At 36.1% G+C, this 12974-nt stretch overlaps 1 protein-coding gene across 10 annotated transcripts in view; it reads right to left on the bottom strand.

Annotated features, from left to right (window-relative positions):
* Window positions 1–12974, bottom strand: part of ANKS1B (ankyrin repeat and sterile alpha motif domain containing 1B) — a 1305582-nt gene that overhangs the window by 899239 nt on the left and 393369 nt on the right. The gene's annotated exons all lie outside the window — the stretch shown is intronic.

Raw genomic sequence — 12974 nt, 5'->3', positions numbered from 1 at the left:
AGGAGAAAGAGGGGCAGGAGGTCAGAAGGATCTTGTATCTGAGTTCAAAGTATTTGCTTCAGTCCAAAGTACTGAGGATGCCAAAGTGCCATACTTTAAGAAATCATTTTCTGAACCCCAACAATCTTAATTTGAAAAGTTAATTTATAGGATTCAACCTTTTTTATATTAGAGATGCTAGCTGGGTTGAAGTTTACAACTATGAATGAAAACATAAATTTTTGTTACTGTAGAACTCTTTTTGAGGAAGTCAAGAATATTTATGAGTATGCCTTTTCTTCATAGCTTAACTAAAGGTCTGTTAACAAATGTAATAGAGTTAGGCAGTATCTTTGAGATACGGTAGCTCAAAAGTCCCCAAAGGTTTTTCGAAAATCAGTGTCACTACCAAAAAAGGTTCTATAATCACCTAAGTTTAGGAAATTCTCCCTATTCTCTTCCCACTTTGGAGACACATATTATGACATCTAGTCCACAAAGTCCAGCAGGAGAGACCTCTTTAATTTCATAAACATATTTAACCACAAACACTTTACATCAATTGTGCCTAATAATAGCCTAGAAATTAGAACTAGTAATCATAATATTATTTAGGCACTGTTGATCTGATATAAAACTCTTATTTAACAGATATTTTAAAAAGTGAGAGTCACAGAAGTTAAATAGCTATCTAGTTCAGATACTCTAGACAGTTAGAGCCATATGAACCCAATCTCCCAACTTCACCTTTCTTCCATGACTCATTCTTTACATGCCAGGGATTTAACCTAATCATCACTTTGTAATTTACAATTCCCCTATGCAGGCTCAAATACTTTTTTAAGCACACACTAGTATATATATTGAGCATATCCAAAGTTTATCTATCACCCTGGCTAACTTTCTGTAAGGGCCTCCTTGTTTACAAAATTAAAAACATTGAATCTAATAGCAAATAACCTGAGGCCTCTGTGATAAATGAGACAGGGCTTAGGGGTGTTTCAGCCAGCCTCTCCTGAGACTAGGTTTAAGACATCTCCATCTCCTATGAAGACTTAAATTGTGTTGTAGCAGCTTCAGTGAAATTACTTTTAATTCCCATTTGAGATTTTTCAGAAATAATAGATCTTTTATGCAGGCATTTGAGGCAGAATCCTTAATGAGGTAATGCATGAGAAATGAATTCAGAAGGAAGATTTTCATGATTGGAGGAGTTATGCGTCATACCTAATGTACATTCCAGGAATATTTTATTTAAAGCGAAATTAGTGAAGTATCAATCTGTGGAATTCTACAAGAAATTCATTTTATAACTCCTCCATTATTCCTGTCATCAGTAACTTCATTTTTCACATATGAGAAGTTCTCACGTAAATGTCGTGAATATCTAAACCAATGTATTTCAGTGCCCAGAATATACTATACATCCAGGATTCACAGGATTCACTTAAAGAAGATGATTAGAGCAAACTTGTCAGTTAAAAAATAGCAGCAGTATTTAGTTGCATTTGAGGGAATGTGATCTGAAGTACGACAGCAACATTTCTTAAGCCCCAAGTAAAGCAAAGTCATGAGATGTATGAGTTCAGAGACATACAGCTGATTGAGCAAAGATCCCAAAGAAGATTAATGGTCATCTGAAAGAAGGTAAAAGATTTCTTGTACGTTTTTATTTGACACAGTGTCACACAAAAGTGATCTATGATGTCTCCAATAACAACTACCACCACAAAATAATGGCTAACACATCTAATGCTCACTGTGTAGCAGGCACAGTTCTAAGCATTTTCTATTTATTATCACTTTCTCATTTCATTATCATAACAACTCCACGAAATAGTACTACTATTATCTCCACTTAACATCTATTGAAACTGAGACACAGAGAGTTTAAGTAACTTGCTGAAGGTCACAGCTGAATCCTGAAAGTTCAGCTCCAAAATCCGCAATGTCTGAGCCTTACTAAATGCCAAGCACCATGAGAGGTTCTTTCTTGCACTACGTCATTTCAATATGCTTATTTAACTTTATTTTTAGGATAAAGTCAACTGTAAAATGTTTTTCTCTTTCATTTACACATTTGTATGGCTTGTGACTACATCCTTGAATTTATCAGAAAATCTCCCATATAATAAAAACTAGCCGTGTTCCACCTGAAACATTAAAGCGTTATTCTTTGCATTGCTAAAAAAACTGTTTAGTTTTTACATTGTCAAAAAAAACTGTTTAGTTTCTACTTCTCTAGCCTTTCTTGAGTAAGCACCTATGGGTAGTAAAGCATACAGGAGAAAGAGATATCTCAGGATCCAGCTCACCCAATGAGGGAGCTGCAAAAGACAGCAAGGAAGGCCTTCAAGTAATAAGTTAGCAAGTTGTCTAACTCTGAGCCAATAGGAATGTCCTTAGGATGTGTCCTATGCTTAATTCAAATATCTATGGCACAGCATGCCATTCTTGAACTGGGAGAAACCTCTTTGTAGCATTACCACCAATCTTTCCTAAGTAAAGTTAGCCACTTCCACCTCAGTGAGGCTAATCTTCAAGTAATTTCTATTGTTGAGTAAAGAAGGCATTTTTGACTATTATTCAAAAGTCAAAAAATAACAGATGTTGGCAAGGTTATGGAGAAAAAGAAATACTTACACCAGTGCTGTTGGTAGCAGTGTAAATTAGTTCAACCATTGTGGAAGACAGTGTGACGATTCCTCAAAGACCTAAAGTCAGAAATACCATTCGACCCAGCAATCCCATTACTGGTTATATATCCAAAGAATATAAATTGTTCCATTATAAAAACACATCCACACATATGTTCACTGCAGCACTATTCACAATAGCAAAAACATGGATTCAACCCAAATGCCCATCAATGACAGAATGGATAAAGAAAATGTGGTACATAAACAACACAGAATACTATGCAGCCATAAAAAAGAATGAGATCATGTCCTTTCCAGGGACATGGATGGAGGTGGAGGCCATTATCCTTAGAAAATGAATGCAGGAACAGAAAACTAAGTATTGCCTATTTTCACTTATAAGTGGGAACTAAATGATGAGAACACATGGACACATAGAAGAGATGAACGCACACCAGGGCTTATCAGGGGGTAGAGGGTAGGAGGAGGGAGAGGATCAGGAAAAATAACTAATGGATACTAGGCTTAATACCTGGGTGATGAAATAATCTGTACAACAAACTCCCATGACACATGTTTACTTATGTAACAAACCTGCACATCCTGTACATGTACCCCTAAACTTAAAAGTAAAGTCAAAACATATGCATGGGAAAAAAAAAAGTCCTGCCAATGCCTGAAACTCAACATACTCCAAATTGAATTGATCCTATCCTATTCCAAAAAGTCAACTTTATTTTCAGAGTTTTCTAAATATCCCAGATTTAAATGATTCTTTGATTCCTAAACTTTTTTTTCACTTTGCATATTAACCAGTCACTGGAACCCAACATTCATTCATTTATTTTTCTTTACAACGTCTCTTAGATTATCTTTCCTTTCTGCTTTCAAGGCAAAACAGCATACTTGAAAATGCACATAGGCTGGGCATGGTGGCTCACACCTCTAATCCAGCACTTTGGGAGTCCAAGGTGGGTGGATCATCTAAGGCCGGGTGCTTGAGACCAGCCTGGCCAATATGGCAAAACCCCATTTCTACTAAAAATACAAATATTAGCCTGGCGTGGTGGTGCACGCCTGTAGTCCCAGCTACTCAGAAGACTGAGACATGAGAATCTCTTGAATCCAGGAGGCGGAGGTTGCAGTGAGCTGAGATCACGCCATTGCAATCCAGCCTGGGTGACAGAGTGAGAGAAAGGAAAGGAAAAGAAAGGATAGGAGAGGGGAGGGGAGGGGACAGAAAGGGAGGGGAGAAGAAAGTCCATACATAGGAGTTAAGGTAGGTCCTGGATTTTCCATGTACTAACTGCCAAAAAGAAAAGGAATTCTCAGTAGAGGATTTTCACTTTCTTTATACTTTCACATGACTGTTGCTATACAAATGCACCAATGATTTTATTGAAAATGGATTTTTTTTACATGTAGCATATTTATGCAGTCTCTACTGTTGGATCTCTCTATTGTGTATGTTTATACTGAACCATATCTTTCAGTATCTCTGTTCATATTTTCAGTCATTTCATCCATTTCTCATTATTTTATTATTCTTCCCATCTCAAATCAGTAGTAATATTTCTAGGATTTTCATAATTCAAAGAGAGTGAAACTATTCCTTTCAGTTCTCTTAATTAATTCTTCCTTAGGGAAAAAAAAAAAAAAAGTTGCTTTAGTTTAAGGTTTCTCCAGTCTAGTATGAAGTGAATTTCAAGAAATCTCAAGGATCTCCAATGAAAGGGGAGAACTCTTTTCTATACTTGCACTCCCACCTTGAAAATTACTTCTTAAGCAATGATTCCATCCATTAGTGACATATTGTATCATGAAAACAGTGTTTATAAAAACTATGGAAAAATTCGAAAAATGCTTGTTAAATACAAAAGCAGAATTCCAAAGTGTTTACACAGCAAGATGACATTAGGTAGGTAGGCAGGCAGGTAGGTAGGTAGGTAGGTAGACAGATTACATAGATAGATAGATAGATAGATAGATAGATAGATAGATACACACACATACACTCATATATAGAAAAAATCATGAAAAAACCATTAATTTAAATTTGTTGGAATAATATGACTGGTTTTCTTTTTTTATATTTTTCCTCATTTTTCAGCTTTTTTGAATGATCACATGGCACGTTCAACGTTAAAAAAAAAATGAACATTCACTCTGCAGAATACTTACACATCAGGCAACAAAATATCACTTTCTTCCAAAGACTGAAATTTCTCTGAATCTAGCCCTGTAGCTAAACAAACCTCCCTGACAATGTAATGTTCTGGTTTGCGAGTCTGTCTTCACAAATCCATCACATAAACATAACCAATGACAAAAACCACGATTAGCTCAATAGATGCAGAAAAGGACTTCCATAAAATTCAACGCCCCTTCGTGCTAAAAACTCCCAGTAAACTAAGTATTGATGGAACATATCATAAAATAATAAGAGCTATTTATGACAAACCCATAGTCAATATCATACTGAATGGGCAAAAGGTGGAAGCATTCCCTTTGAAAACTAGCATAAGAAAAGGATGCCCTTTCTCACCACTCCTATGCAACACAGTATTGGAAATTCTGCCCAGGGCAATCAGGCAAGAGAAGGAAATAAAGGGTATTCAAATAGGAAGAGAGGAAGTCAAAGTGTCTCCATTTTCAGATGACATGATTCTATATTTAGAAAACCCATCATCTCAGCCCAAAAACTCCTTAAGCTGATAAGCAACTCGGCAAAGTCTCAGGATACAAAATCAATGCGCAAAAATCACAAGCATCCCTATACACCAATAATAAGCAGAGAGCCAAATCGCGAGTGAACTCCAATTCACAACTGCTACAAAGAGGAAAAAATGCCTAGGAATACAACTTACAAGGGATGTGAAGGACCTTTTCAAGGAGAACTACAAACCACTGCTAAAGGAAATCAGAGAGGACATGAACAAATGGAAAAATGTTCCATGCACATGGATAGGAAGAATCAATATCATGAAAATTGCCATACTGCCCAAAGTAATTTATAGAGTCAATGCTATTCCCATCAAGCTACCAATTAATTTCTTCACAGAATTAGGAAAAACCTACTTTAAATTTCATATGGAACCAAAAAAAAGACCCTGCATAGCCAGGACAGTTCTAAGCAAAAAGAACAAAGCTGGAGACATCACACTACCTGACTTTAAACTATGCTACAGGGCTACAGTAACCAAAACAGCAGGGTACTAATACCAAACCAGATATACAGACCAGTGGAATAGAACAGAGGCCTCAGAAATATCACCACACATCTACAACCACCTGGTCTTCAACAAGCCTGACAAAAACAAGCAATAGAGAAAGGATTTTCTATTCAATAAATGGTGCTGGGAAAACCGGCTAGCCATAGGCAGAAAACTGAAACTGGACCCCTCTCTTACACCTTATACAAAAATTAACTCAAGATGGATTAAAGACTTAAATGTAAAACCTAAAACCGTAAAAACCCTAGAAGAAAACTTAGGCAATACCATTCAGGACATAGACATGGGCAAAGACTTCATGACTAAAACACCAAAACCAATGACAACAAAAGCCAAAATTGACAAAAGGGATATAATTAAACTAAAGAGCTTCTGCACAGCAAAAGAAACTATCATCAGAGTGAACAGGCAACCTGCAGAATGGGAGAAAATTTTTGCAATCTATCCATCTGACAAAGGGCTAATATCCAGAATCTACAAGGAACTTAAACAAATTTACAAGAAAAAAACAAACAACCCCATCAAAAAGTGGGGAAAGGATATGAACAGACAATTCTCAAAAGAAGACATTTATGTGGCCAACAAACACATGAGAAAAAGTTCATCATCACTGATCATTAGAGAAATGCAAATCAAAACCACAATGAGATACCACCTCATGACAGTTAGAATGACAATCTTTAAAAAGTCAGGAAACAACAGATATGGGTGAGGATGTGGAGAAATAGGAATACTTTTACACTGTTGGTGGGAGTGTAAATTAGTTCAACCATTGTGGAAGACAGTGCAGCAATTCCTCAATGATCTAGAACCAGAAATACCATTTGACCTAGCAATCCCATTACTGGGTATATACCCAAAGGATTATAAATCATTCTACTATAAAGACACATGCATATGGATGTTTATTGCAGCACTATTCACAATAGCAAAGACTTGGAACCAACTCAAATGCCCATCAATGATAGACTGGATAAAGAAAATGTGGCACATATACACCATGGAATACCATGCAGCCATAAAAAGAATGAATTATTGTCCTTTGCAGGGACATGGATGAAGCTGGAAACCATCATTCTCAGCAAACTAACACAGGAACAGAAAACCAAACACCACACATGTTCTCACTCATAAATGTGAGTTGAACTATGAGAACACATGGACACGGGGAGAGGAACATCATACACTGGGGCCTTTCAGGGGTTGGGGGTAAAAGGGAGGGAGAACATTAGAACAAATACTTAATGCATGCAAGACTTAAAACCTAGATGACGGGTTGATAGGTGCAGCAAATCACCATGGCACATGTATACCTATGAAACAAATCTGTACATTCTGCATATTTTCCCAGAACTTAAAGTAAGATTTAAAAAAACAAAACAAAGCAAAACAAATATACATAAACATTGATACACAATACAATCAGGTAGGCATATACTGAGTGATTTTTAATATAAATTAAATCATATCAACATATGTTTAAAATCCTCCAATAGCCTCTCTTTTGAATTGAAATAAGTCAAAACTCTTCACCTAGATGTACAAAGTCCAATACAATTTAGCTCCTAACTACCTCTTTGACCTCAATCCCTAATGCTTTCCATAACTCACTGTAGGGCAGCTTCTCTGGCTTCATTTGTGCTTCTTTCTGCCTAATAGAGATTTTCTGATGGCCGACCCCTTCCTGTCATTAGGTATCAACTCAAACATCACCTTCCCAGGGAGGCCTCCATTGACTACACAGTCGAATCTGCCCTCCATTTCTTTTCCCCAGCACTGTTTCCATCACCTTTAAAAGCTTTTGTATGTACAAGGACAAAACACTGCTGAAAGAAATTATAGATGACATAACCAAATGGAAAACCATTCCATGTTCATGGATTGAAAGAATCAACATGTTAAAATCTCTATACTGCTTTTTTTCCCCAAAATGGTTGATTAGAGGCTTTTATCATGCCTCAGTAACTTGGAAGTAGCATAAAAATAGTGCATAACAATCAACTCTGGGGACTTTAATTCAAAAAGGAAAATGAGAATCCACAGGATTCATGAAGGAATCACAAAGGGCTAATATCCAGAATCTACAAGGAACTTAAACAAATTTACAAGAAAAAAACAAACAACCCCATCAAAAAGTGGAGAAAGGATATGAACAGACAATTCTCAAAAGAAGACATTTATGTGGCCAACAAACACATGAGAAAAAGCTCATCATCACTGATCATTAGAGAAATGCAAATCAAAACCACAATGAGATACCACCTCATGACAGTTAGAATGACAATCTTTAAAAAGTCAGGAAACAACAGATATGGGTGAGGATCCTGGGAGGATCCCTGGGAGGAGATCTCTGGGAGGAGGGATCCTCCTGGGAGGAGAATGCTGGCGAGATCCCTGGGAGGAGAATGCTGGCGAACAGCTTCCATGACAGCATCTGACTGACAAAAATGAGTGAAGCCCCAGTATGTGAGAGAAGCAGAGAACTTTATTCCTAAGGTGCAAAGTTGGCTCAATATATATAAATCAATAAATGTAATTCACCACACGAACAGAATTAAAGACAAAAACCATATGATCATCTCAATAGAAGCAGAAAAAGCATTCAATAAAATCTAACATCCGTTCATGATTTAAAAAATCCATCAAAAAACTAGGCATCAAAGGAACCTACCTTAAAATAATGAGTCATCTATAACAAACCCACACCTGAACACCTGTATGCATATAAACTAGAAAATCTAGAGGAAATTGATAAATTCCTAGAAACACAAAACCTCCCAAAATTGAATCAGGAAGAAATTGAAACCTTAAACAGAACAACATGAAGTTCCAAAACTGAATCAGTGAGAAGAAACTTACCCACCAAAAAAGCCCTGGACCAGGTGGATTCACACCTAAATTCTATAACAAACCCACAGCTAACATCATTCTGAACAGGGAAAAAATTGAAGCATTTTCCTTGAGAACTGGAATCATACAATAATGGTCACTCTCACCACTCCTATTCAACATAGTACTGGATGACCTAGCCACAGAAATCAGGCAAGAGAAAGAAATAAAGGGCACCCAAATAGGAAAAGAAGTCAAACTCTCTTCTTACTGATGATATTGATCCTATACCTAGAATACCCTAAAGACTTTGTCAATAGGCTCATGGAACTGATAAATGACTGACAAAGTTTCAGAATATGAAATTAATATATAAAACTTAATAGCATTTCTATAAACCAGTAATATTTGGCTCTTATCTGAGAGCCATATCAAGAATGAAATCCCTTTTACAATGGTCACCAAAAAATAAAATACCTAGGAATACTTCTAACCAATGAGGTGAAAGATCTCTATTAGGAGAACTATAAAACATTGCTGAAAGAAATAATGGATGACACAAACAAATGGAAAAAACATTCCATGCTCATGGATTGAAAGAATCAATATCATTAAAATGTCCATACTGCCCAAAGCAATCTACATTTTCAACGTGATTTCTACCAAACTACCAACACTATTTTTCACAGAGCTAGAAAAAAAATTATTCTAAAATTCATATGGAACCAAAAATGAGGCTGAGTAGCCAAAGCAATCCTAAGAAAAAAGAACAAAGTTGGATACATCATATCACCCAACTTTGAACTATGCTATAAGGCTATAGTAACCAAAACAGCATGGTACTGTTACAAAAATAGACACGCAAACCAAGGGAACAGAATACAGAACCCTGAAATAAAGCCACACATCTACAGTCATCTGATTCTTCACAAAGTCAACAAAAATAAGCAAGGGGGAAAGGTCCTCCTATTCAATAAATAGTGCTGGAAAAACTAGCTAGCCATGTGCAAAAGATTAAAACTGGACCCCTACCTTTCACCATATACACAAATTAACCCAAGCTGGATTAAAGACTTAAATGTAAGACCTCTAATTGTCAAAATCCTAGAAGAAAACCTAGGAATCACCTTTTCAGACAACAGCCTTGACAAAGAGTTTATGTCAATATCCTCAAAAGCAATTACAACAAAAACAAAAATTGACAATTGAGACCTAATTAAAGAGCTTCTGCAGGGCAAAAGAAAACTATCAACAGAGTGAACAGACAACCTACAAAATGGGAGAAAATATTCACAAACTATGCCTCTGATAAAGGACTAATATCTAGAATCTGTAAGGAACTTAAATCAACAAGCAAAAAGCAAATAACCCCATTAAAAAGTGGGCAAAGGACATGAACAGACACTTCTCAAAGGAATGCATACAAGTAGCCAACAAACATGAAAACAAAAATACTCAACATCACTAATTATCAGAGAAATGCAAATCAAAGCCACAATAAAATACTAACTCATACCAGTCAGAATGGCTATTGTTAGAAAGTCAAAAAATAGCAGAAGTTGATCAGGCTGAGGAATAAAGGGAATGCTTATACACTGTACGAATGTAAACTATTTCTGCCACTGTGGAAAACAGTTGGGAGATTTCTCAAAGAACTAAAAATAGAGCTACCATTCAACCCAGCAATCCCATTATTGGGAATATACCAAAAGGAAAATAAATTGTTCGACCAAAAAGAAACCTGTGCTCATATGTTTATCACAGCACTATTCATGACAGAAAAAACATGGAATCAACCCAGGTGCCTATCAATGGTAAATCTGATAAATAAAATTTGATACATATATACCATGGGATACTATGCAGCCATTAAAAAAGAATAAAATCATGTCCTTTGCAGCAATGTGAATGCAGCTGGAAGTCATTATTCAAAGCAAATTAATGCAGAAACAGAAAACCAAATGTCACCTGTTCTCATAAAGTGGGAGTTAAATCTTGGGTACACATGTACACAAAAATGGGAACAGCAGACACTGGGGAGGGAAGGAGAGAGGTGGGTAAAGGCTGAAAAACTTCCTATTGGTTGCTATGTTCACTATATGGGTGATAGGATCAATCACACCCCAAACCTCGTCTTCACACAATATATTCTTGTAACAAACCTGCACATGTACCCCCTGACTCTAAAATAAAAATGGAAATTTAAAAAACTGTACATAGCATTTATCACTATCAAGTCTCCTTGATTATTTCTTTAGTTGCTATTGTTTGTCTCCACTCCTAGAATGCAAAATTTGTATTACTGCATCCTTCTTAAAACAGTGTCAGATACATAACAAGAGAACAATAAATAAATATTAAAGGAATAGCAACCGAAGAAAGGGAGCGATAAGAATAGTAGTTTCCATGATACAAATGTTGGTTTTAGGATTCTCTTTAAAAACAAACATAGTTGATTTCCAGTCTTACCAACTTCATGATAACAATGCAGCTGGTGTAACTTAATATATGCAAATAAATATGAATACTTCTGGAAAAAGTCAAGAAGTAAAGAAAATGTTCACAGGACAGGATGAGAATATAGAGGTTTTGCTCATCACAGAAAGTAGTAAGAAAAGTAATGGAAATTGAGTCCAATGAGAGTAATAAAAGGGTAATGATAGTAGAGAATTGGTTTCTAGTGGTGGCTGAGGTATAATAGGATTAGTCCAGAAAGCCTCCTTATGGAACATGGACACTTGGTTCTATGCTTTGGTGTGCCACTCATCAGGCATCTTCTTACTCATACAGCCCCCCAAGGAATGACTGAAATTAGGGCATTGGTGATCATCAACTAAAGGGTATCTAAATCTTTCTATGAGGTGTATGAGACTGCTATATTGACTATACAGTGATCAGTTTTCTCCTATATCAAAATGAAATACTCCAACCTGAGAAAAACAGGATACATGAAGAACTAAAATATATATTTTTTAGTTTTCTGGATTAAATATATGTTGCCAAAGTACAAAACCATATAACAGCAAATTACAAATTTAATTATCACAAAACGACCAGCCCCTAAAATACCACCTTTTCAATATATTTTAGGTAGCCAGCAGTTCACCATTGCTATGAAAAATGGTATATCAAAGGTATTTAACATTCTGTAATTTATACTCCACATCCAGGTGACAATGACAAATTGCTCAAGTTCCCTCCTTGTTTTTGCATCATCACTACATGTTTGAAAAATCGATATATCACTTGCGGCCAAGGATTACAAATGCAGCCCACATCCTTTCACTTTCTTTTTTCTTTCCCCGTCTATCATAGCATTTCCCTCTCATCATTGCTTACCTATTCTTTCCTCTCCATCTTTACTTATTCTCTCCCTGAGACCATATTTCATCTTCTTCATGACCATCCCAATCTCTTACCTCACACTCAACAAAACAATTCTTTACCCGTCTTTATAATAGGTCAAGCTCCTAGCCATGAGGAGGTCACAGGGCCTGACTGGCACACACTGGGGTGAATGGAAAACCATCCTGGGAATCTAGGGTTTGGTAAGGAGCAAGATATCAGGGAAGAGGCATATGAGAAAGAAGATGATGGACAGGGCCTGAGCAGCACTGGACTGCAGGGTCACACAGAGGGGTCAGGTGCATGACCATCCTGAGGCACAAAAACACACCAGAAATAAAGAACAAGGTTGGTGATGTCCTTCATCTTTTTATGATTGTTTCTCCCTTCTATTACAAAATATGCACTGGCTATTCATAGGATATAATAAGATAATAGATACCACTTTCCCTTTTCTCTCACAAATTCCCTTATAATCCCTGATAATTTTACTTGTTTTCAGAATGTTAGAGCCAGATAGGTAAAACAAAATGTCAGTTTGGCCACAGACTCAAAGCAAAAAATAGGACTCCTTGAAGTTCATTCGAAATAAATATAGCTTTATTTTTGCTACTATAGCAACTATAAAATAGAAATATTTATTGACATATGCAGAAAACAACATATTATTTTATTAATACACAATTGAGATGTTATTTGCCTTTTTACATTTACTTATTAATGGGTCATTCATCATTTTAGAACATTTACATGATAGAATAGTAATTAAAACAAAAAGAGAAATTGAAAGCATCTTTTAGCTATAACAAAGGCTAATGTTTATTATGTGCTAGGTTTTCTGTTAGGCACTTGACATTTATCAATTCGTTTAATCCTCACAAAACAATGTAGTGTTGGAATTATCCTCATTTTACAGATGGGGAAATGGAGGGCGATTCAGAGAAATGGA

Source organism: Trachypithecus francoisi, unplaced genomic scaffold, assembly GCF_009764315.1.
Source record: "Trachypithecus francoisi isolate TF-2019V2 unplaced genomic scaffold, Tfra_2.0 Lachesis_group11, whole genome shotgun sequence".
Lineage (NCBI taxonomy): Eukaryota > Metazoa > Chordata > Mammalia > Primates > Cercopithecidae > Trachypithecus > Trachypithecus francoisi.
Note: the sequence above shows the minus strand (reverse complement) of the source record. Positions and strands in the feature narration are given on the sequence as shown.